Genomic DNA, 26,321 nt, shown 5'->3' with positions numbered 1-26,321 from the left:
ATCTCAACAGAGAAATGTAAACTATTTAAAAATCGTTCTGGAAATGAAAATTACAATTACTGAAATAACAAGGTGAACACAACAAGGTGAACACTGTATTAGAAATGGTAGAAGAAAGATGCAGTGATTTGAATATGCTGCTGCTGCTGCTAAGTTGCTTCAGTCATGTCCAACTTTATGCGACCCCATTGATGGCAGCCCACAAGGCTCCCCTGTCCCTGGGATTCTTCAGGCAAGAACACTGGAGTGGGTTGCCATTTTCTTATAGACCAAGATAATTTTCTCAATCCAAAGTTCAGACAAGGTTTGCCAAGTGGTGCCAGTGGTGAAGAAGCCACCTGCCAATGCAAGAGTTGTAAGGGACACGGGTTTGATCCTTTGGTCTGGAAGATTTCTTGGAGTAAGAAATGGCACCATTCCAGTATTCTTGTTTGGAAAATTTCATGGGCAGAGGAGCTTGGTGGGCCACAGTCCGTGGGGTCACAGAGAGTCAGACATGGCTGAGTGACTGAACACATACTAAAGATCAGATGGAAAAAGATAGAAGAATAAAGAGTATAATCTCAGAGATCTGTGCTTATGTATGAAGCAGTTCAACATACACATAATTGAAATCCTAGGAGGAGAAAAATGACAGAAAAATGATTTGAAAAAAAGTCAAAAACTTGAAATTTGATGGAAAATACTAAAGATTCAATACTCATGGAAACTTAAGCTGACTGAAAATGAAGAAATCCAGTTTGAGATATATGTAGTTTGAATATAGATTGCCAATCAAAAGGAAAATTTGAAAACAATGAAAGAAAACAATAACTTTAATAATTTTAATGGCTCATTTATCATTAAAAATTCTGGAAGCCAAAATTTGTTGTCTTGACATTTTCAATATTCTGAAGGAATAAAAGAAGAAAAAAGATTTCTGAATCCAGTGAAGTTATCCTTCAAGAGTACAGATGATTGTCTGTTTCTAATTGCAATAAAATTCTACAAAATGCAAACTAATGTATAGAGAAAAAGCAGATCAGTGATTGCCTGAGAACTGAGGTGGAGGGAAGGCTGTGAAACACTGAGGTAAGAGGAAACTTATGGAACTCATGAGAATGTTTGTTGTCCTCATTTATTGATTTTGATTATATATATTCGGGTTGGCCCAAAAGTTCATTTGGGTTTTTTTTGTGTGAGACATTACAGAAAAACCTGAATGAACTTTTTGGCCAACTCCACATATAAACCCGATGAAATATACACTCACACATGCGTAGCGTGTGATGACGTGATAAAAACTTACCAATTTATATCTTTTAAATATGTGAAGCTTATGTTGCATCTATTTAATCTCAAAAATCTGTAAAAAATGAAGGCAGAATAATCACATTTTCAGGAAAGCTAAGACTTAGAGAATTTGTTGCCACCAGACCTGAACTATAAGAAATGGCAAAAGAAGTCTTCAGTTCGGAAGGGAAATGGTATTAGTTAGCAAATTAGATATATATGGAGAAATAAAGACCATCAGAAAAGGTAAATACAATAACTATTTTTCTTCTCATTTTTAAAAATGACTAAAAATTGCAGCACTTATTGTTTATTAGGTATATAATCTATCTCAGACAAGCATGACACTAAAATTAGAGAGAACAATGGAAATAGACTTTTACTAACTGTCTTGTATTTTTCCTGAAGTAATTTACTATTTTATTAGTTTAATATTAATTATAGGTAGATTGATACATGTTTAAGAAACATACCCCTATTCTTAGAGGTATCACTGAAATCACAAAGGAAAGAAACAGCTAAAAATCAATAGTGTTGAGATGGAATATTGCAAAATATATGAATATGTTAATCACAAAAGGAAGAAAATGAACAAAAATATACAGTACAATAATAGACAAATATAATTATATCAATAATTATAGCAAATGTAAATAGCTAAACACTTTTTAAGAAGGCAGAAATTGTCAATCTGTATTAAAAAGCAAGAGCTAAATATTTGTAATCTACATAAGGTGCTCTTTAAATACTAAAACACAAATAGACCAAAAGTAAAAGGCTAGAAATAGATACTCAAAGTAAACAGTAAGCATAATCAAGAATGATTACATTAATATCAAACAGAATAGATTCCCAGAAAAGGAAAAAAATATATCTTAAATCAATGAGCTAAACTTACACGTAAGCAACTAGAAATGGAAAAGTGAACTAAGCCAAAACTAAGCAGAATGAAGAACATAATAAAGGTGACAGCAGAGATCAGTGAAATAGAACACTAACAAAGAAAAGAAAAAAAATCATAAAATGAAAAATAATCAGTCATGTAACTCTAACTGAAGTGATAAGGAAAAAATGGAGGCAACACAAATTACCCAAATTAACATTGAAAGAACAGACACTACTATAAATCTTTTAAAAGTTAAAAGGAAAATAAGGAAATACTATGAACAATATTTTTCCAGTAATCAGAAGATCTAGCTACAAAAACACATTCAGTATATAAAAAAACAATTATTTTTTCTATATACTAACAATAAAAATGTGGGAAATGAACCTAAAAAATCACACTATCATGAAAAATAGGAAATGGTGCTAGTCAGTTGCAAAATCGTGTCTGACTCTGTGACACCGTGGACTGCAGCATGCCAGGCTCCCCCGTCCTTCACTATCTCCCAGAGTTGGCTCAGATTCATATCCACTGAGTCTGTGATGCTATCTAAATGTCTTATCCTCTGCCTTCCCCCTTCTAGAGATAAAAAAAAAGAAAGCGAAAGTCGCTCAGTGGGTTTGGACTCTTTGTGACCCCAATGACTTCAGCTGCCAAGCCCCTCTGTCCATGGAATTCTCCTGGGTAGCCGTTCCCTTCTTCAGGGGATCTTCCCAACCCAGGGATCGAACCCAGGTCTCCAGCATCGTAGGTGGATTCTTTACCATCTGAGCCACCCAGGGAAGCCCAAAATATAAGAAAATATATGAAAAACATATTTTGAAAACGATAAAACATAGCTAAAACTTAAAGAAACAAATAATTACAAAGATATACCCATTCATTGATTAGCAGATTCAATATTTTTAAGATATAAATTACAGATTGATCTGTAGATTCTATGTAAAAGGAATCAAAATTCCTGTGGAATTTTTGGTAGAAATTGTCAGTTTAAAGTTTTAGACTTATATAGAAATGCCAAGATCCTAGAAGAGGAAAAATAATTCTGAAAAACTGGAAAAAATTAGAGGATTTAGATTCCTGATTTCAAGACTTAGATAACGTGGGATTGGGATAATAATAAACAAATAGATCAATGGAACAGAATAATGTTCAAAATTAAACCAACCCATATATTGATTGTAACAATCGTACAGAGATGAATCAATGATCAGTGAGTACATTTTTGATAAATTGTACAACAGTTGGATAACTATGCACAACATATATACACGCACATATATTTATGTATATATAGACAATATACTTCTCTCTCATGCTACTCACAAAAGTTAATTCAAAATAGATAATAGGTTGAAAAATTCTAAAAGAAATCATAGAGATCTTTGTGATATTGGGTTAGACAAAGACTTATTTTAAAAGACACCAAAACCATGACCTATGAAAAAAAATAAGTAGAAACTTTAAAACTAAAACTATTGCTCTCCAAATATGTTAAGGAAAACAAAAATGCAAGCAACTAACCAGGAGAAAATATCTCCAAAACATATGCCTAATAAAGAGTGTTCACAGTACAATAACATGATAATCTTGTTAAAAATTAATAAAAAATATTTGAACCAATACTTCATAAAGAAGAAATAAAAATGAGGAAAAGATACATGAAAAGACGCTCAACATCAGCACACACTGAGGAAATTCAAAACACAGCCAAAATGATTTATCACTACATACTTAACTAAAATGGCTAAAAATTAAAAAATGAAAGTGACAATACCAAGTATTGGTGAGGATGTGAAACAACTGAAGATCTTAGTCTAGTTTACAGGAATGCAAATGAATATAACACCTTGGAAAATGGTTAATCTCTTGTAAATTAAACATATTTGCCATAATACCCAGCACTCTCATTCCTGATGTTTATCCAAGAGAATTAAATACTTTTTGCAAAGAGATGTGTATGTAATTGTTGATTGCAGTTTATTCAGAATAGCCAAAAGATGGAAATAACCCAGTAATAAGTCAGCTGAAGAATCCTATTCGGTAGTATTAAGGTATACCTCAATTAAAAAAAATAAAATACGTATACAAAGGTCAAAAATTGTATCAGAAAATAAATGAGATGTAAAATAGATGCCTATATGCAAGTCAATAGTTTGGGTATAGAACTCTGTGTTGCACATTAAGATAAAGAAACTGCAGAATTCAATGAGAGTCCAAGGCTGAGAACCAGATTTCATCATCTGAAATTAGAAGTGGGGAACAAAGTTTTAGAACTGATTACAAAATCAAAGAATTATTTGTTCTCTGAGAATTTTATAAAACTCTACTATCAGTTCAGTTCAGTCACTCAGTCGTATTCAACTCTTCGAGACCCTATGGACTGCAGCAGGCCAGACTTCCCTGTCCAGCACCAACTCCCGGAGTTTACTCAAACTCACATCCATTGAGTCAGTGATGCCATCCAACTATCTCATCCTCTGTCATCCCCTTCTCCTCCCATCTTCCATCTTTCCCGGCATCAGGGTCTCTTCAAATGAGTCAGTTCTTTGCATCAGGTGGCCAAAGTATTGGAGTTTCAGCTCTAGTATCAGTCCTTCCAATGAATATTCAGGACTGATTTCCTTTAGGATGGACTGGTTGGATCTCATTGCAGTTCAAGGGACTCTCGAGAGTCTTCTCCAACACCACAATTCAAATGCATCAATTCTTCAGCGCTCAGCTTTCTTTATAGTTCAACTTTCACATCCATACATGACTACTGGAAAAACTATAGCTTTGACTAGATGGACCTTTGTTGGCAAAGCTATGTCTATGCTTTTTAATATGCTGTCTAGGTTGGTCATAGTTTTTCTTTCAAGGAGTAAGCGTCTTTTAATTTCATGGCTGCAGTCACCATCTGCAGTGATTTTGGTGCCCCCAAAATAAGTCTTTCACTGTTTCCACTATTTCCCCATCTATTTGCTATCCTATAATACCCTTCTAATGAATTTTTAATTTAGGTAATTGACAATCATTTCCCTTTTATTTAATTCAGATTTTATCACTACTCAAGTCAACTGTGTTGTTTAAATTTTCTTGAAAACATAACCTCTTTCCCTCAGATTTTTTAGTTAACATAAAATTATCTTTTAAATTTTTGAAATTCTCTGCATCTGGAATTTTTTGTGTTTTTTCATTCATAACCTTCAATATTTAGTGTTCTGAATTTCAAATTCAGTTTATTTGCTTTAGTAACACTAACTTTTTTTTTTTAAGTATTTTTACCACTTTATTTATATAAATGAGGCAGAGATACTGAAGTGGTTTGCCATTTCCTCTCCAGTGGACCACATTTTGTCAGAACTCTCCACCATGATCTATCTGTCTTGGGTGGCCCTGTATGACACGGTTCACTGCTTCATTGAGTTACACAAAGGACAGTCCAGGGGGTCGCAAAGAGTCGGCCACAACTTAACAACTGAACATTAACAATTGATATAAATGACATACAAATGTGTCAGTTTAAGGAGTGCAATGTAAAGAGTGGATATATGTATATATTGCAAAATGTTTACTACATCCACAACTTACATACTTACATAGTTAATTGTGTGTGTGTATGTGTGTGTGTGTGTGTGTGTGTGGTGAGAACTTTTAAGATCTACTCTCAAAACAAATTGGAGAGCCTAGAAGAAAAGGATAAATTCCTAGAAGCGTAAAACCTTCCAAAATTGATTCATGAAGAAAAAGAAAAGTTCATTAGACCAATAACGAGTAAGGAAATTGAATGAGTAATCAAAAAAACTTGTAACAAAGAGATGTCCAGTGCCAGATGGTTGCACTGGTGAATTCTATCAATAATTTAAAGAATTAACACCAATCCTTCTTAATCTTTTCCAAAAATTTGAACAGGAGAGAACACTACCAAACTCATTTTACAAGGCCATTATCCTGATAATCAAAGCTGCATAAAAACATCACAAGAAAACTTTAGGCTAATATCCCTGATAAATGCAGGTTCTGGTTGTATTGGTCAATTATATTATTTGTTTGTGGGTAGAAGGTGTTAGATCAGTTCAGTTCAGTTGCTCAGTCGTGTCCGACTCTTTGCGACCCCATGGACTTCAGCATGCTAGGCTTCTGTGTCCATCACCAACTCCTGGATCTTGCTCAGACTCATATCCATAGAGTCGGTGATGTCATCCAACCATCTCATAGTCTGTCATCCCTTTCTTCCTCCCACCTTCAATCTTCCCCAGCATCAGGGTCTTTTCCAATGAGTCAGTTCATTGCGTCAGGTGGCCAAAATATTGAGTTGGATATGTATCTTTAAATTTCTGCTTGATTAATGAAGATTATTCATTACTTTTATTTTCTTTTTTATTTGTTTACATCAACTTATGTTTGCTAACTGGCAGCTTGGTTTTAGAATATATAGCTTGCAATATTTTAACTTTTTGAACTAATTTGACATTTTATGGTTGAATTTGTTCAAATTCCTTAAATGTTTGAAAAATAGACTTCATTTATTTTACTGTGAAATGCAAATCTATTTAAATTTGGATTGTAATTCAAAGTAGTTTGTAGTCACCAAACAAATTCACTATTTATCCTGTTTAAAACTTTTACCTTCTTCTTTATGTCAAATTATGGGAAACATTTAAGCCATGTTTAGATTTTTGTTAATTTCTCCTATTTCTAGCAATGTGCTTGCTGTAAAAATTTTGGTGCTATTATTTTTAGTGCATAAACCATCAAGACTATATTCTACACAAATTGCAATTTTTACGCATGGTTGGAGCCTATTGTATTTTTCTTGAATTTTAACTTGTCCAAACTCAATAACCCTCTATTATTTTCATTTGTTTAGTATACCTATTTTTGGTAGGCAAAATTCTAAGGTAGGACCCAAGTTTCCTGCCCCTGGTATAAAATCCTGTATAAAGCCCCCCTGACTTGAGTGTTGGAGGAACTTATTAATACGATATGGCACTTACTCCCTTTATGAGGTTACATTATATTAGCAAGAGTGATATATGTATTACTTTACAAAAGATCTATTTTAGTATTAACAGATTGGGGAAGGGGGTTTCTCCTGCTGGCCTTGAAGAAATAAACTGCTCACGTGTAAGAGGGCCATATGGCTAGGACCAGAGGATGCTTTTAGAAGCTGAGAGAATCCTCAGGTTACAGCAAGAAATACAAAAAAAGTAGTATTCACAATCAGTTAAAGAAACTCCATCATTTGCCATCATAATTTGATAGTAAACACGAACCTGGCCACATCTATTGAATTAAAAATAGACTTTTAACAAAATATTTTAAAAGTCAATGTAAGCCAATAAGTTAGGTAGTTGGATGATGGTGTAAGTCATTCTAAAAGTCCCCTCTATTCTCATCTAAGACACAGTACTCAGGTATTTTCAATGAAATCATATGGAATACATTCACAAACTCAAAAATATATATAGCTGAGTAGGAAATGGCACCCCACTCCTGTCTACTTGCCTGGAAAATTCGATGGACAGAGGAGCCTGTTGGGCTACAGTTCATGGGGTTGCACAGTCAGACATGACTGAGTGCACAGGTACACACAAATATAGGGTAAAAAATACTGTGCCTACCAATTAATTGAAACTTAAATTGTTAATGAATTTATATAGTGTTTATATTTATAGCAATTTAGCTAACAAACAAAACCTTGCTTTCTTTCAAGTATTACAGAAAATTTTGTGATAGCTGTATAAGATATTCAAGTAGATAATAAAAGCATTAGTGTTTTTTGTTAAGGTTTTAATTATCCTTATTATTTCCCTGTTATGCAATGTCCATTATGGCACCTGCTGGCCACTTGTGGATGTGGAGCAATTTAAATATGCTATTCTGACTATGGAAATAAGTTTTTATTTAAATTAATTTAAATTTTAAAACATTTAATTTTGTTTTTGGAAAAGTTTTAAGTATGCTTGGAAAATCTGGGTGTGTGAATCTACTTTTTCAACTGTAAATTGCATGAAAGCTAAATATAGAAAAAGAATTTCCAGTGAAAATTTAGTGGCCAAATCATGATGTGAACAAGTGTAAAATATACACTGGATTTACAAGATTTAGTATAAAAATTGTAAAATATCTTGTTAAGAGTGTTTTATATGTGTTGTATAATCAACTGATATTTTGAATATATGGGGCTAAATAAAGTACTTTAAATGTGCATATTTACTTTTTGATTATGATTGCTTAGAAAGTTTAAAATTACACATATGACTTTTATTATATTTTCATTGGCCAATGCTACTCTATATGGTCTTGATCTTTTCTATTTTACTTTGCACTTTTATCTTAGTTCTTTTCAGGAAATATTTTTAAAAATTTAAATAGCTAAAGATTATAGATCTTTGGGAGAATTTTATAGAAGAATAATTCACATTTTAAGCAGGAAAACCGACAATTTTTGGGTGGGGGAAAGGGATGTTATTCTCAAGTGTAAAATGAATTTCACAGAGGAATTCATTTTAGCATGAGCTACTTAGTATTTACATAGGCATTTTGAGATTGAAAATAAAAATGCTTTAGGACCTGGTGTTTAAAGAATGACTGAGATCAGCTCCATCAGAATTGTTTGAAAAAGAAGGGTATATATTAATTAATTTTGATTATTTCCCCTTTCTTAGAACTCACATTTTTCTCTCTTAAATTGGTAGAAGACATCAAACGGAACCTTTCACTGAACTCTAATCTTTCTTAGTTTTCCATGACCCAGAGAACACCGTACTGCTTTTTAAAAGATAATAATTAAAGCCAAAATGATGTTATGAAAGCTTTTCTTATCTTAATTTAGGGTAGGATTAAGGTTTGAGCTTCTGTTTGTGTTTGGCTTTTGGAGTATCAGATCAGATCAGATCAGTCACTCAGTCGTGTCCGACTCTTTGCGACCCCATGAATTGCAGCACGCCAGGCCTCCCTGTCCATCACCAACTCCCGGAGTTCACTCAGACTCATGTCCATCGAATCAGTGATGCCATCCAACCATCTCATCCTCTGTCGTCCCATTCTCCTCCTGCCCCCAATCCCTCCCAGCATCAGAGTCTTTTCCAATGAGTCAACTCTTCGCATGAGGTGGCCAAAGTACTGGAGTTTCAGCTTTAACATCATTCCTTCCAAAGAAATCCCAGGGCTGATCTCCTTCAGAATGGACTAGTTGGATCTCCTTGCAGTCCAAGGGACTCTCAAGAGTCTTGTCCAACACCACAGTTCAAAAGCATCAATTCTTCGGTGCTCAGCCTTCTTCACAGTCCAACTCTCACATCCATACCTGACCACAGGAAAAACCATAGCCTTGACTAGATGAACCTTTATTGGCAAAGTAATGTCTCTGCTTTTGAATATGCTATCTAGGTTGGTCATAACTTTCCTTCCAAGGAGTAAGCGTCTTTTCATTTCATGGCTACAATCACCATCTGCAGTGATTTTGGAGCCCAGAAAAATAAAGTCTGACACTGTTTCCACCGTTTCCCCATCTATTTGAAGTGGTGGGACCGGATGCTATGAAGCGGATGTCTTTTCCAGGTTTTGAAAGCATACTATAATATAGTTAAGTGGTGTTGAATTTGTAGTATTTACCAGACACTAAACTTTTTGTCTGTTATCATGAAAAATTTAGCAAAAGGGAAGGAAATAGTGTGAAATACATGTATTTTATGCAGACATACAGGGTTAATTACCACAGTTTGAGATTTTTAACTCGAAAGTAAAATGAAGTCGCTCAGTCGTGTCCAATTCTTTGCAACCCCATGGACTGTGGCCTACCAGGCTTCTCTGTCCATGGGATTGTCCAGGCAAGGATACTGGAGTGGGTTGCCATTTCTTTCTCCAGGGGAATCTTCCCGACCTAGGGATTGAACTCCGGTCTCCCGCATTGCAGGCAGATGCTTTACCCTCTGACCCACAAGTGAATCACTCTAAATGAAAGAGATTTGGATACTACATCTTTAATCATTTTTTCCTTTAATGCTAAAGTGAAGGAAAATATATGAGTTTATTTATAAATTGCTGTGTGAGCAGTTATATGAAATTTATGCTATTTAATGAATTATGGAAAGTAGCTTTGAACAAACTAAATGCCCATTTCATTTGATCAAAGCATGTTTTTACAAATCCAATAATTATGCAATGTACAGTTTTGTTTTGTCTTTTTTTAAGTTTTCCAACATATGGTAAACAAGCACTAGGTTTTCCTCATTTGCACAGTAATACAGACTTATAGGCTAAGGGTGATTTATGTACTGAAGTAATTTAAATTCCATACCTTCAGAGTCACAATGCATATGTTACATGCCTATAATTATGCTCCTCCGGGTGTGCAAGCCAAGAAGGTGGCAGACTCAGACACAGAAAAAGAAAGGAGATTGATGATATGGTATTTTGCTAATACAATGCAAGGCACTAACAGATCATGAACCTCATTCTTGCCTTTCCTACCAGTACCTTCTAAATTACATTTTCAAACTGATGTCTTCACTGCTCTCTCATTTACAGAATTTGCCTTAATTATAAAGAAATCCTCTTGGGGAAAAAAACGCAAAAAAGGGTAAATAAAACAATACTTCAAACTTCTTTGGTTGAAGGATAAAGGATCTCTCCCACCTCCTCAGACATACTCATTTATTAGATCTGACATACACATGCTTCAATATAAAACATTTTCCCCTAAATGTATAGTCATTTGACAAAGAAACACTAGTTTAAGGGAACCAATATACAGCACTGGTGTCCTATGAAAAGTCACGCTAAAGGAAAGTAGAGTATTTTAGGAGGGTACCACTCATTTTACTACTTGTAAGTTACAATTTTGCATACTGTTGTCTCAAAAAGACTGATGTTGTGGATTTTCTTAGGTTTCCCACAGGTTGCTAGGCATTTTCTTATTCCTAAGTGTTAGGTGACCTTTAAGATGACTGAACATTTATACAGAATACAATTAGACCTGGTAAGCAACTTCTATTAAATCATACATCCTAATTCCTTTATTGTGTTAGTGGTATGATGTTTAATGGCCACTTCTTTGGGTCAGTTCAACTTTAGGCTTCACAGATTCTATTTTTCTCTAAGCTATTAATGGAATCCTACTTAATTTCAAAGTTTTAAACATAATTCTTTGCTTTTTTCCTCTAAAGAAGTATGTTGTCCCATTGATAGTATCAAAATATATCTATTCAAAAAGGGAGAGATAAATACTGCTTTACATATTTTTTTCGGATGATTACCTCTTGTTGCATGTAAAATGCTAGTTTGATCTTCGGTTGTTTTTATTTTAATACTATTTGGCCATTTCAGATCAAATTTTCCACAGATATATTTTGCACATTTGATGAGATGATGAGAAAATTACATAAACACATAAAAGTTGATTGACATATGCTATATCTGAAGGAGGGTAACAAATTTAAAAATATGGAAAATTGCTACATCTATTAGAAAAAATTCTTTTGATCAGTTTTGTTAGTGTTGCTTGGTTTGTTGGTTTTTCCTGGAATCCTGTGGTTGGGGTGTACTGTGTAATGGTGGGCATTTGAAGCATCGGCTCTTCATATGTCTTCTAGACATACAATAGGCTCATCCAGCTACGTTTTTTAAGGTAGCTTTACTTTAGCAGGTGCTATTTTGACCCAAAAGAAAAGGAGAAAAAGAAAATTTTAAAAAGCCCTTAGATAACAAATTAGAGATGATTAGTGAATAATTTTAAACGAGTCAGAATCGTTCATTTAAGTCGTAGGACACAGTGGCTACCAAAACTGTGTCTTTTGTGTGACCTCATTGTTTTACTGTAAATGTGTGTGTGTGCATTTATGATCATTTTTCTTTATTTGTACATTGAAGTTACTGAGACTCAGAGATTAATAAGGTGGTGTTAATACATGTGGATTATTGCATAAATTTGAGAGTTGTAAAAGGAGGCTGATTTTTGAGACTAAAATATTGTGCAGAATTTCTGAGTTATATTGTTTATACATTTTAGAACCTCAAAATAGAATATTGTTGAACCAAGGAGTTTCAAAATGGCCAATAATTAAAATATTTTCAAATACTAATAGTGACAAAACTAGTTAAGCAATTATTGCAGTCAATTTTTGAGTGGTTATTAAAAATTTATTACACCAAATAATTCAAATTATTCTCTAGTAAAATTAGATTTTTTTCATTAGTTATTCCATGCTTTTCTTTAAATTATCCAGCAGTCTTTGCTCATTAAAACATCTTCCTGAAAATAAATAAAATCATAAATTATTTACTTGTTTTTAAGAATTTCCTTGGGGAAGATTTTCTAAAAATTTCTTCAAAAGTTAAAAATAACACATGTTAATATAAATACAGAAAGTCTTCCAGTCTGAAAGTTATCTTAATTCAAACTTTGTCACTGTAGCCTTTTATTTCCTAAGAGTAGCACACCATGTATTATTTATTATTAATAATGATTAATTCTTCTGAATGTTGTTGTTTAGTCATTCAGTTGTGTCTGACTCTTTGAGACCCCATGGACTGTAGCCCACCAGGCTCCTGTCCAGGTGATTTCCCATGCAAGAATACTGGATTAGGTAGTCATTTCCTTCCTCAGGGGATCTTCCTGATCCAGAGACCAAACTTGCTCTCCTGCATTTGCAGAGGAATTTTTTACCTCTGAGCCACCTGGGAAGTCCATTCTTCTGAATACTAATTGGTAATTTTTCTAGTAATTAATAATTTTTCAACTGCTAATATTTATAATGTATACAATAAATTCTAGATAAAGACAAAGACATAGTGATTTCTCTGAGGGTTAATGAAAAGATAGAAATGCAGACATAATGATTAAAACAATTGCTGCTTTAATGAAGGTATTTCAGAAATTAGTAGGAGCATAGGAGAAGGACTATTAAATTAGAAGAAAGAAATTCATTCAGCAGTTGCATCATTCTTCTCAAAGTTGTTTTACATTAAATGCTGTATTTTCCAGAGACCTGAACAGCCTCTGACAAATGACTGTCACAGCTTTACAGGAATTAATGACTTATTTGGGACATTGATCAATTGTTTTGGCTTCCTGTAGACAAAGACTATATCAAACATCTTGCAAAAAAGTTCAAGGGGAGTTTTAAGAACCACATATCTCTACTCAAATCAAGAGATAATAAAAAACAATATTCTGTGTTTTTTTTTAAAGACTTTTTGTATCCATCAAAAATAAAATGGAAATTCAATATACTAAAATCAAGAGTAAAAATTTTACAGTATTAGAAAATCTTAAGACTAATTAATTAGGTACTTTAAAACTTCTTTTGTGTGTGTGGAGTCAGTCCAACTACTTGAAAAATGAGCATCAAGAATATACAGCAAATAAAAAGGCTCACTGTTCTGAAAAAGTAAAGTTTTGCCCCCTACCACCACTGTATCTGACAGTGGTGTGCTAGAATCAGCTCAGCCCACCGGGGTCACAACACCCAGTTGCTGGCATCCTTTCCCAACTTTGCATTCAGTGACATTACATTGGCAGCTTGTCACTGGTCATGTGGGAGTATTAGCATCCTGGAAACTGGCAAAGGCTACAGGTCAGAATTTCTTTTTCTTTTCCAGAACACCACTGTTAAACATCTACCAGTCTGCCACTGAGTACTGGGTGTGGAATGGAAGTACTCTGAGGATCATAAATGAAAAAAAAACATTAATCTAGTGCAATACTTCAGTGTAATCTACATGTTACACTGAGGGGATCAGAGAGATGATTTGGTATTTTCTGCAGATTAACATATCTTGATATATTACAATGGACGTTTAGGATAGACTACAAGTGATGCTGTTAATGGGCTGAATTCTGTCTCTTTAAAATTCACTTCACTTCAGTTCAGTTCAGTCGCTCAGTCATGTCCAACTCTTTGCGACCCCATGAACCACAGCACGCCAGGCCTCCCTGTCCATCACTAATTCCTGGAGTCCACTCAATCCCATGTCCGTTGAGTTGGTGATGTCATCCAACCACCTCATCCTCTGTCGTCCCCTTCTCCTCCTGCCCTCAATCTTTCCCAGCATCAGGGGCTTTTCCAATGGGTCAGCTCTTCGCATCAGGTGACCAAAGTATTGGAGTTTCAGCTTCAACATCAGTCCTTCCAATGAACACCCAGGACTGATCTGGACCTAACACCCGGTGCCTCAGAATGTGACTGTACTTGGAGATAGGACCTTTCAAGAGGTGATTAAATATAATGAGGCCATCAGCATGGGCCCTAATTTAATTTGATTTACGTTTTTAAAAGAAGAAAAAAAAATTAGGTATGCAAAGAGTCACTGAGGATGCATGCTCACAGAGCAAAGATCACAAGGACACAGGGAAAAGGCAGACATCTGGAAGCCAAGGACAGAGACCTCAGGAGAATCAAACACCTTGATCTTGGACTTTAAGCCTCCAGAACTGTGAGAAATAAATGTCTATTGTTTTAGCCACCCAGTTTGTGGCAGCTTTAACAAACTGATAACAGATGTTTAAGGTCTTTGTCCAAGAATGCGCATGCTCAGTTGCTAAGTCATGTCCTAGTCTTTGTGGCCCCACGTGACTGTAGCCTACCAGGCTCCTCAGTCCCTGGAATTTTCCAGGCAAGAGTACTGGAGTGGGTTGCCATTTCCTTCTCCAGGGGATCTTCCCAACTCAGGGATCAAACCCTTATCTCTTGCGTCTCCTGCACTGGCAGGTGGATTTTTTTTTTTTACCACTAGCGCTACGTGGGAAGCCCACTGTCCAACAGTATTTTGGCACAAAAACGATGGTTAGAGCAATTATAGAAGGTCCTAGCATGACCTAATCAAATGTGGTTTTGGTCATTGTTTTTCAACGACTCTTAGTTGTAAGGAGCCTTGTTTTTCATACATATATACAAGCAGATAGGTATATTAGGCTTAGTGTCTGCCTCTCTAGAAATCAGCATTTATTCTTAATTCTTTTACTATTCTTTAAAAAATAGCAAGCAGTTTCTTTGCATCTAGCTGATCTTGCATTTGGAGAAAGAAATGGCAACCCACTCCAATATTCTTGCATGGAGAATCCCACAGACAGAGAGCCTGGTGGGCTATAGTCCATGGGATTGCAGAGTCGGACACAACTGAGCGACTAACCCACACACACAATCTTGCATTAACTTTGGGTATATTTGTGCTGTGAATTCAATCAGAGTGAACAGATTCTTGGTTTAGTAAATAGGCAAATCATTCATTGGAAAAGCAGGGATGTGAGAAATTCTCAGCCTCTGATTGTACGGATTTCATGCATATCTTTGGGAAAAAAAAAGATGAAGTATATTAATGTAGTTCTGATCACAAACTGTATGATTTCATTTGACAAGTATTGCTTATTGCAGGAGCAAACTGTATTGTTCCTTATACAATTATCACACAGTTCTCATTCCTGGGCCTTCCATTATTAAGATCTTTTCCTTCTATTTCAACTAGATATTGTTAACCTGTTCTTACTTTTTACCTCTCCAAACACTCTCTTTTATAGTTGCCTTCACTTAACCTTCTTTCTGGTTTTCCCATTTCTTTGGTTTTCCTGGTACTAATAAATATACTGACCTCCACTGTTTTTAATCTAACAGAACATGCACGAGTGTTACAGCTCAATAACAGGAGATAAACAGCTTCATGTTATTGTAAAGCAATTTTAAGAAGTATCTGTACAGCAATAGAACTGGAATCCAGAGCAACTACAGGCAATAAAATGTTAAATCACGGTTATTTTCCTGACTATGAATACAAGCAGTGTGCTTGCAAATCACTAGAGATACTCGTTAGAGAATTGCATTTATCATATCTTAATGTGTGATTTTCCACATAGTTAATGGTTGTAGGTCTCTTTTAAAATAGTGGGTCTTTTGACCTTTTTTTGAAACTCAGCTTCTTCATTTCTATGCATTTTACCTACAAACTTCAATTTCTAATGCTTGTTTGTCATTTGGTATATGTTTACTTCTGAAATTAAAAAGATTTGAGAAACAAGAATGTGTAGCAACACATTTTTGGATGTTAATATTGCTGCTGATCTGACTCATATTCATGTAACATACTATCATTAATATTTGAAAAGAACAACTATTTTTTAGCAAAACAATTTCTATGAAATATGTCATTATGAAAAATTTGATCAGACTTGTGGCCTTTCTGCTAGGTATTTATCTAAGATGTTGGAATTTAAAACTTCAAAGAATGTGGATGATATGTATATCAAGGTTGAAAAGTATTGGCGAATAACAAAACTGTTTTTTGGTTCTTGAATTCCCTACTTCCTACTTTATAATTTGGGGGAGCAACGGGACATCTCCATCATAATTTTATCAGAAATAAAAAGAAGCTCTCCTTTCCATTAAATAGCTCTTATTTAAGAACTATTCAAGTAGAAAACTATTGTTAATATGAAATTGTTATATTTAAAATTATTGTACCTTTCCTAGAACAAATGTATAAAACACCTTCCTTTTCTTCTCAGTATTGAGGAAAAAAACTGACGCACTCATTGCATAGAAAACAACATCTCTCATCAGTATTTTCGTTTATTTGACGGTATACATTTTACTTTAGAAATTTTTATGTTTTAAAAATTTATGTATTCTAAGTTGTAATGTTGAGAATATTGTTTTGTTGTTAAATAGAGATTTTGAAAGTAATATGACATTAACATTTTCCAAAACTCTCAGCTAAAGTCAGAGGTTTGGATGAGAAAGAATTTCACAAATTGATGCTCTAATAAACACTGCTTTGCATACTAAATAAGCAATTCTGGAGTTCTTCAAGTGTAATATCTATAGAATGTCTTCTTTTGGAGAGTTCCAAATTCCTAACAAATATGATTTTACTATATCCACATGAGGTTGCGTATTTTAATTTCAAGAATATGCTGTATGTTTGGAAAACTGAAGAGCTGAAATATTATATGTTGAAATCACATAGAAGAGTCATTGACAGTTAACAAACAACAAAATTGCTTTATCTTTTGAATAGTTCTACTAAGAAATATGCATCAACATTCTTGGAAATGATATTAAAAATTTTACAAAAAAAAAATCATAAAAACCAAAAACACCCTCAGTTGGTTTTTCTTGTTTCCCTTCATAAAAATAACACTATGTTAGTTGCAATAAAATAGAATGATTTCCTTTTATTTGATAAAAATGTAATACTCCATAACTTTTTTCATGACCACAGAAAATTACTTATATCCATATTGAAGAAAAAGGAGCAAATACATAGCAAGATAGTAAAAAAAATAAATAAATAAATCACTTAACATTTTGCTTACCAAAAATTGTCTGGAGTTCAGAAATGTGAAAACAATTTGGAAAAAAGCTCTTATAGAATTTATCTTCATAAATATAAATAAACCTGTAAAAATTAGGATTTTATTTTATGGAAGGACTTTAGTTTTACCTTTTAATTTTTAACTACAAAAGCAAGTCTATCCTTCTTGAAATAAAATCAAGTAGCTCAGAAATAAATGTAGTATATTAGAAATTCTCCTTCCCAACTCCTTTATTTCTATTCCCAGAAATGCCCACTGGTAAACATTTGGTGTGTATTATGTCAGATGTCCTTTCATCATATAACCAAATGTAAAATTTAAAAATGATCATTCCATGCATATTTTTTAGCTGCTTGCTTTTTAATATTTCAGAATATCTTCATGCCAGTACATTCTTTCAAATGGCCTAATAGCATTTTCTTATATGACTATGTCATCATTTATTGAATTAAAAACTTATAGGGTGATGTTTAGATTATTTCCACTTTTAACTCAATTTCTAAGGCAATAGTTGCAAAAGATATGCTTTAATTACGAGTGAGAGTATTAGTTATTCAGATGAAGAGTACTAATCTCCTAGGGAATTCTCACTGACTAAAATCAAAACAGGAAAAAATAGAGATCTAAATGTTATACTACATTTTTATACCAGTCACCAACTATGTAGTGTATTCGAAAGGACTATAGATTTGGAGTCAAGGAATCTGGGTCTTTCAAATACAGTCACTTATTAATTGTATGTCATTGGGCAAACCATCTCACTTCTCTGAACCTCATGCTTTCATCTACAAAATGATGAATGTGAACTCCACATTCATCCTTAAAATTCAGCCTGTGAGCTCCACATTCAGCCTTGGACAAAGAGTCCAAGAACTCTAAATGGAAGATTCAATGTTGCTATTGTAAAAAAATGATGTACCATCACTCACTAGGCAAGGAGAAGATTTCAGAGAAAAATAAACAGTCCTTCATCACTTTAGATTATTCATTTTGTGGTAGAAAAGGCTGATGGGTGTCATGGCACACCTTTGCATGCCCATATTTTAGCTATTCCCTGTCCTATAGCCTCTACTACAGATACACTGCTTGTCCTATACACTATACTACAGACACATCTAGACTTTATATTCCTAAGAGGGATGCTCTATACTCAGACACAGCAGATTAATTCAGTTTTGAGTGGAAGGGTTTCTGATCCTTGGTCTGTCTTGATTGATCAGATTTTCTCAGAGCCTTTGTTGTCTAGGTAGATTCTTGACATTAGAATTTAATTAGGACAGTTTGTTTAGTATGTAGTTTGCCAAACAGCAGCTTTGAGATTCTGCAAGTGGCAGAGAACTGATTTAAGGACACTAGTATTTACTCTCACCTCTTCTACTAATATAGTAAATGATTTGTTCTTCGCTTGTTTGAATCATTAAATAAAGAACTGATTGCTGTTGTTCAGTCACTGAGTCATGTTCGACTATTTTCTACCCCATGGAATGCCCAGGCTTCCCTGTCCTTCACTATCTCCCTGAATTTGCTCAGATTCATGTTCATTGAGTCCCTAACCATCTCAATCTCTGCCACCTTTTTTTCCTTTTGCCTTCAGTCTTTCCCAGCATCTGATAAGTTGGTTCTTTACAATGGTAAAATGGGAATAAGTGATTTTTATCATTCTATTATATAGTCTGATTAAAATAAAAATGGACTTCTTTAGGGGAACCCTTTCTTCGAACTTCCCTGGTGGCTTCCCTGGTAAAACGTGTATAACACTTTTTTTTTTGGAGCTGTAACTCCTTTTATTTTCTCTGTTTAAAAGCAAACAGAAAACAAATATTGATTTTGTTATACATGAACAAAACTTCTGCCTGCAATGCTGGAGACCTGGGTTTGATCCCCGGGTCAGGAAGATCCCTTGGAGAAGGAAATGGCAACCCACTTCAGTACTCTTGCCTGGAGAATGCCATGGAGGAGCCTGTTAGGCTACAGTCAATGGGATCGAGAGAGTTGTACACGACTGAGCAACTTCACTTTCTTTGGACACACATATCAGGCACAATTCTATGGTCTTTGTGTCTGGGTAATGACAATAAAAATGTCAAGTATAAAAAACGTGTGTAAAATGCTTGGATGCATGGTGCCACAAGGCAGTACAGACATTAACATATTATGTGTTTTCCTACCAAATCCAAAGTGAGCACTGAAATCAAGCTATGAGCTAAAGGAATATGTCTTACAGTGGCAGACAGATCATCTACCCTAACTCTAAACACCCTGCGCCTAGACTATTCTTATTTATGCCCTGGATGGTGTTAGATTTTATTTGCTTTATGTTGCATTTCCCAACAAAATGTACTTTATAACCAGTTTTCTTAATGGCAATTCATACACAGTGTTTTTATTTAATAGTCATCAATCGCTCTGTTACTAATTGTTTCATTACCTTTCTCATATTAGCAACTGTGAACACCCAACATTACTTATGAGGTATATGAGTGCCCTCTCTCTCCTGGGCAGTGATGCTTACTTAGGAAGAGAAAAGAGATCCTATAGCAGGATTCTTGCCTTTCACAGCTCCTACTGTCCCCTGGGGTGAAGGCCAGCTCTAATTTTTAGAATAATTGCCATGAACATAGTTTATATATACAAGGAGCCCATGAAAACGGCTTCAGTGTTGATCCTCACATTAATCCCATTTTTCTACTCTCAAAAGAAAAACTAGCATTATCCTTATATAAATAATTTATATGAAGCCATTGGCAGGGGAGTGGGGGGAGGCTGGTGGCTTATCTAAGAAGTCTGATAGGCCAAATTGCTTCTTCTTGTAGGGGATAGAAGATTTTTAATAACATTATTAAATTTGTTTAATCATTTCCATAAGAATTACAATCCTGACCCAAATGTCTTCTAAAATGTATGAATTTGAATGAAGAATTTTACATGTCAGTATCAATAATCATGTGAAAGCTTCACAGGAATTCAGTCTGTTGAAACTATACGGACGAAGAGTGTGATTTAACTGTTTTGCTCTTCACCTAAATACAATGATTTCTTTAGTCTACTTTTTAATTTCTCTTTTTGGTGAGCTTAATTTAATATGAATCATCGAAGAATAATTGCAATTATCTATAAAGCAAATTCATCTCCTTTATTTGTATATTGGGTTGGCTCTCCAGTGTTATTTCATTAAAAAAATAATTGTTCACATTTTCATGTTGAACATTCTCAGAAACCTTCATCTACTTCTAAGCAAAAAGCTTTAGAATTTTTTTAGAATCTGGATGTTAAGGCAGGCACCACTACCAATTCTGGTTGAGACAGATGAATGTATTTTCTCAGCAAGATTCAAGACTCCATGCCCCCCTGTTAAGGCTCATGCTATGAGCAGGGCTGGTACTGTTTATGACAGATGCAAATTATGCTCAACATCTTTTGTATTTTACAATTTATAATCAAGCATGCATCCTCCAAATCCAATTCTTTCCTTTAAAGCCTAGAATTCTGGACACTTCATAAAGCAAAAAGCTTGCTGCCACCTTCAAGGAACTCAAATTATCTGATTTTTTTTATTTGCTGCTGCCATTAGATTGAAATGATTTTTCTTCAGTTTGCTCAAAGCCAGATTTAAAGTCAGGTCCCAGAGGTAACAGGAAAGTCGATCCCCTAAGCTACTCAGTCGTTGTTTGCTTTTTTTACATGTAATATCCTACTTCTAAGCCAGAATATAATTTAAAATACAAAACACACTCTACATAAATATGTCCTTTGGAAATTTTGTAATCTGACATTTAATAGAAGTTAACTAAGTGCCTTGTATCATATTTGTTGAGGAAAATGGAGAAATTATAAATATCCTTCAAGACAATTAGTTCTTAATAGCTTTCTACATATTTTGAATGCTACACAATTCCTTACTACTTTAGATCAATAACACGACAAGCTCTTTTTGAACAGAGACTTGCTAGATTTCTCATTTACTATGCACCTAAATAAGCTAAAAAGGCATTCAAAACACTTCATACATTATGAGCCATTCCAAAAACTCTCCTTTGCAGTCCCTTTCTATTTGCTGGGGAACAGCAAAGGGTTACTTAAGCCCAGACGCTGCAAGAGCAACAGGAATCCATTGGCTTTCATTTGTCCATGTCTTTCATTTGATACTACCAGTATTAATAGCTTCGCAAGGAAATTCTGTAGTCATTAATCATAATAATTAATCAGATCCAATTATATTGCATATAAATGCGAACAAATTGCTGAAAAAATAATGATCTATCACCAACATGTCACAAGGAAAAAGAGACTAAAATAGTAATTAGAAGCAGGGATTTAGTTGTGTACCAGTGCCCTGCAACTGATTTTAACAGTATGATGATTCGATGATGTAATTAGTCAAAAGTCTAGCAGGCTTTTTTATAGCAGACCATCTAATGACTGTGCATCTGGAGAAAATAAAGTCCACTTTTCTACAAGATTGTTCTGCATTTGCTCCTCACTTTGCACTTCTGAATAAAAAGGATTTGTTGCCCTTAGCTTTCTAATACTGGGAACTAAATTGTTCCTGCATATGTTTTCTAGATTTTCAATGTGCATTTGTGAAGTAAGGCTGTCTGTTAACTGAAGATCACTGAATTTAGGAATTAAGATACTCTAATGGCTTTCTTTCTGTTTTACTCTTGCAATCATAAAAATGCATAACATGTAATTCAAAATAAAATGTTTTAGTTATAGTGAGTTAACACTGTGGGTAACGTGCATGTTAGCTACGTTCACCTATCTTCTTTCCCTTGAACTGAACTGGAAACATTTCAGAAAATGGAATTACTCTGTTTTCACTTCTGTTAGCACACTCCAGAGCACTGGCAGATTTTATCAGAAACCATTTTTAAAAATATGTTTGTGTATCAATTCTTCTTTAACAGATTTAAAGATCTAACCAAAGTACATTGTTCTATACAAGTTACTCTATAAAAGAATTTTAATAGGTTTTTTTTTTATTTTCACTTGTCTCACGGGATAGAACTTCCAACATATATTTTCAATTTAAAACTTGTGCTATGCACGTACATAATTAGTGCTAGTTTATTGTGTGGTCAAATATGTATTTTTAAACCTTTCAAAACATTTCCTTGCTTGACTCACAGATTACACATAAAATGGTTAACTAAAGATTGATGAGCAGTTTTTATGATAGGTTTGCGACTTGAAAATAAATGTTAGGTTCATCATAGTTTTCAATACTAAGCACTGCACTTTACTGTCTTTGATCTCAGTGTTGCGACTACTACAAAGAAATAAAACCTTATCTTACCTTTTCCAGCATCTACTGCAGAAGACCTCAATAATGCATAAGAACATCTGGAAGTACGGTAATTTCAGCTATCAGAGATAAGAATTGACACAGAACAGGTAAACCCTACAAAGTCATCATGTTGAAATGAACTGATTAAGGTTTAGTAGCATAAAACATCATGTATAGTGTTTCCATGCTTGCTACATCTAGCTATTTTATATTAAAAAGGAATGTCAATTATATATATTTAATAGGTTGATTAGCTGGTAGCAATATTATATTTTACATAAAGAGACAGAAATGTCTGCAAATCTATTGCCACACACATCTATTTAGAGTTAACTGTGAGTTCATAGAAAATACATGGGCATAGTAAACAGGGTTTTGAAATGACAATTTTTTACTGGTTGCAAGTGCTAATTGCTAGTTTCTCAAGGGTATAGAATTAATCACCTGCTAGATTTACAGTCTCTAGGTTGAGACCTGAGGATGGAGGCAATAAGAAAAGCTCTTGAGGGACATATCATATGGTGAGTCTAAATATCAGTCTCTATGCATATGTAAATTGGTAACAAAGTTTTTTCAAAGCTCAAGTATGCTAATTTCAAACAGGCAAGACTAAAGCTAGCTTTTAGCAGCTGTTTAACGTCTGCCTGTGGGTGGTAGAGAGAGCTTAAAATACAAGCAAACAGTGGTGCATAAGTAATTAAGCAACATTTTGCTGGGCATAAATAATTCTGTTTATATTGCTCTTTTGAAGAGTATGGAATACAAAATAACAGATCAAGTGCACTTTTGGTCACCAGAGGTTAACTGTTCCTCCTTACCTTTTCTTTGGTTTTACAATTTAAGGGGAATAAATAAAAAGTCAATCGTTTTAAGTTCATAGGACATAAAATTATTTAAGGTGGGGGAAAAACACTATTACATAATCACTGCACTTACAGTTCAACTATATTATTTTTAATTTATGGAAAGAAACTTTAATATTTAATCTAGCAATTTATCAAAAGAAAGTATAACATCTAATCAAAGATTTGCTTATTAACATTTATTTTAGGATTATTAAAAGTAAATTATTGGGATGTCTGTTTAAAAAATTTTTTTTCAAAGTCTAAAAGAGAAAAAAAAATGCCTCGAGTTTTCAGGACCAGTTTTAATTATCCCATATATTAAAAATAAACAGATATATGATTCATTCAGAGGTTATTGCCTAAAAATAAGGAATGATTAACTCAATGTACCACATATAGATAATCACCTAATTTGAACAGCTTTTGCTAAGCCACTAGAAATGTCTAAAAGCAAAAGGGAAGCTGGTATAGAAAAATTTCATTTGATTTAATAAAAACCTTGAAATTGACCAGAAGGAAAATGAAAGATTTAACATGATTTAGAAATACCTAGTCTGGAAAAAAAAGGATTATAGATACTAACTGTGAAAAGAGTCAGGGGTTTAAACTTTGTTTTTGTTAAATATTCATGGTTTAAGGAGTTAATGGTAAAAGGAAGTACTCAGTTGGGTATCAGATATTATAAAGGATTTTATAACACATAAGGATTCTAGGAAGGCAGGAGTAGCCATTTAAGCACAAGATTGCTATTTCCCTTTGCACTGAAGGAGGAGGTAAATGAAATAGAATTTTAAAATCCTCTTTTATCCATCCTTAAGATTCAAAAAATGTGTAAAATTTGGTGAAATAAAACAATTGATTTTTTATGATGTTTCTATGTTTTCTAATTTTTCATTTTTTTAAAAAAAATCTGTTATGAGGTTGGGTTTTTAAAACCACATAACTTTAACAGAATATCAGCTAGAACAATGCATGATATGTACAGACTTGATACTCAGTCCTAGTCGTCTGTGGTCTTTCCCTAGGAAAGACACTGATATTTTGCTCCTGGTTCTTCCTCTTTCTCTTCTACAAGACGTGGATATTAACACCACTTCCATTCTCCCTAACAAAGTAAAAATGCTTCCCAGGTGGCGCAGTGGTAAAGAATCTGCCTGCCGGTAGAGGAAACACAAGAAACTCGAGTTTGATCCCTAGGTCGGAAAGATCCTCTGGAGTAGAAAATTGAACCCGCTGCAGTATTCTTGCCTGGAGAATTCCATGTACAGGGGAGCCTGGCAGGCTACAGTCCATGGGGCCGCAGTGTCAGACATGACTGAGCGACTGTGCGCATGTGCGCGTACACACACACACACACGCACACACATGACAACGTAAAAAAAAAAAAAAAGGAAATTCAGTTAAATGACTAAAAATTAGCATTTCTTTGGGACACCATTCTACAGCTTCTCAAGCTCATAGAACATCTTACTCAGATTAACCTTGCTGAGCAGTTCATTTTCTATGAACCAATAGGTAGAGCTCTCATTATCCAACTAGTGGAGGATCTAGGGGAGAAGAAAGCAAGTAACAGGCTCCCTGTATCTACATGACAACTTTAAGATTTGTTTTAAAATTCTGACAAAAGTGGATAGTCACCACTACTCAGAGTAGTATAATTAGTGTTCTTTCTCCTCAGTCAATATTTTCCTGAAAATTGTACTTGTTGTTGATGCATATCCTGAGCAATATCTTTTTTTAATCAGAGGAGGACTTGACTATGTACATTTAGGTAAAAACATGCATATTTTTATACGTTATTAGGTTACCGTAAGTCTTGGTCATGTATGATTACTCAATGTACTCAAGGTGTTCAGTCACTTAAAGTATGATTATGTATGAACTTTAAATATTATTTTAGGAGATTTTAGGAGTATGTCAAGGTTGTATACTGTCACCCCTGCTTATTTAACTTACATGCAGAGTACATCATGTGAAATACCAGACTGGATGAAGCACAAACTGGAATCAAGATTGCTGGGAGAAATATCAATAACCTCAGATATGCAGATGACACTCCCTTATGGCAGAAAGTGAAGAAGAACTAAAGAGCCTCTTGATGAAAGTGAAAGAGGAGAGTGAAAAATTTGGCTTAAAACTCAACATTCAGAAAACTAGGATCATGGCATCTGGTCCCATCACTTCATGGCAAATAGATGGGGAAACAATGGAAACAGTGAGACTTTATTTTGGGGGGCTCCAAAATCACTGCAGATGGTGACTGCAGCTGTGAAATTGAAAGACGCTTGCTCCTTGGAAGAAAAGCTATGACCAACCTAGATAGCATATTAAAAAGCCTAGACATTACTTTGCCAACAAAGGTCCATCTGGTCAAAGCTACAGTTTTTCCAGTAGTCATGTATGGATGTGAGAGTTGGACTATAAAGAATGTTGAGCATTGAATAATTGATGCTTTTGAACTGTGGTGTTGGAGAAGACTCTTGAGAGCCCCTTGGATAGCAAGGATACCAAACAAGTCAATCCTAAAGGAAAATCAGTCCTGGATGTTCATTGGAAGGACTGATGTTGAAGCTGAAACTCCAATACTTTGGCCACCTGATGCAAAGAACTGTCTCATTAGAAAAGACCCTAATGCTGGGAAAGATTGAAGGTGGAAGGAGAAGGGGATGACAGAGGATGCGATGGTTGGATGATATCACTGATTCAATGGACATGAGTTTAAGTAAGCTCCAGGAA

The sequence above is a fragment of the Bison bison genome, unplaced genomic scaffold, assembly GCF_000754665.1.
Source record: "Bison bison bison isolate TAMUID 2011002044 unplaced genomic scaffold, Bison_UMD1.0 scf7180017864139, whole genome shotgun sequence".
Classification (NCBI taxonomy): Eukaryota; Metazoa; Chordata; class Mammalia; order Artiodactyla; family Bovidae; genus Bison; species Bison bison.
This window is presented reverse-complemented; position numbering follows the sequence as displayed.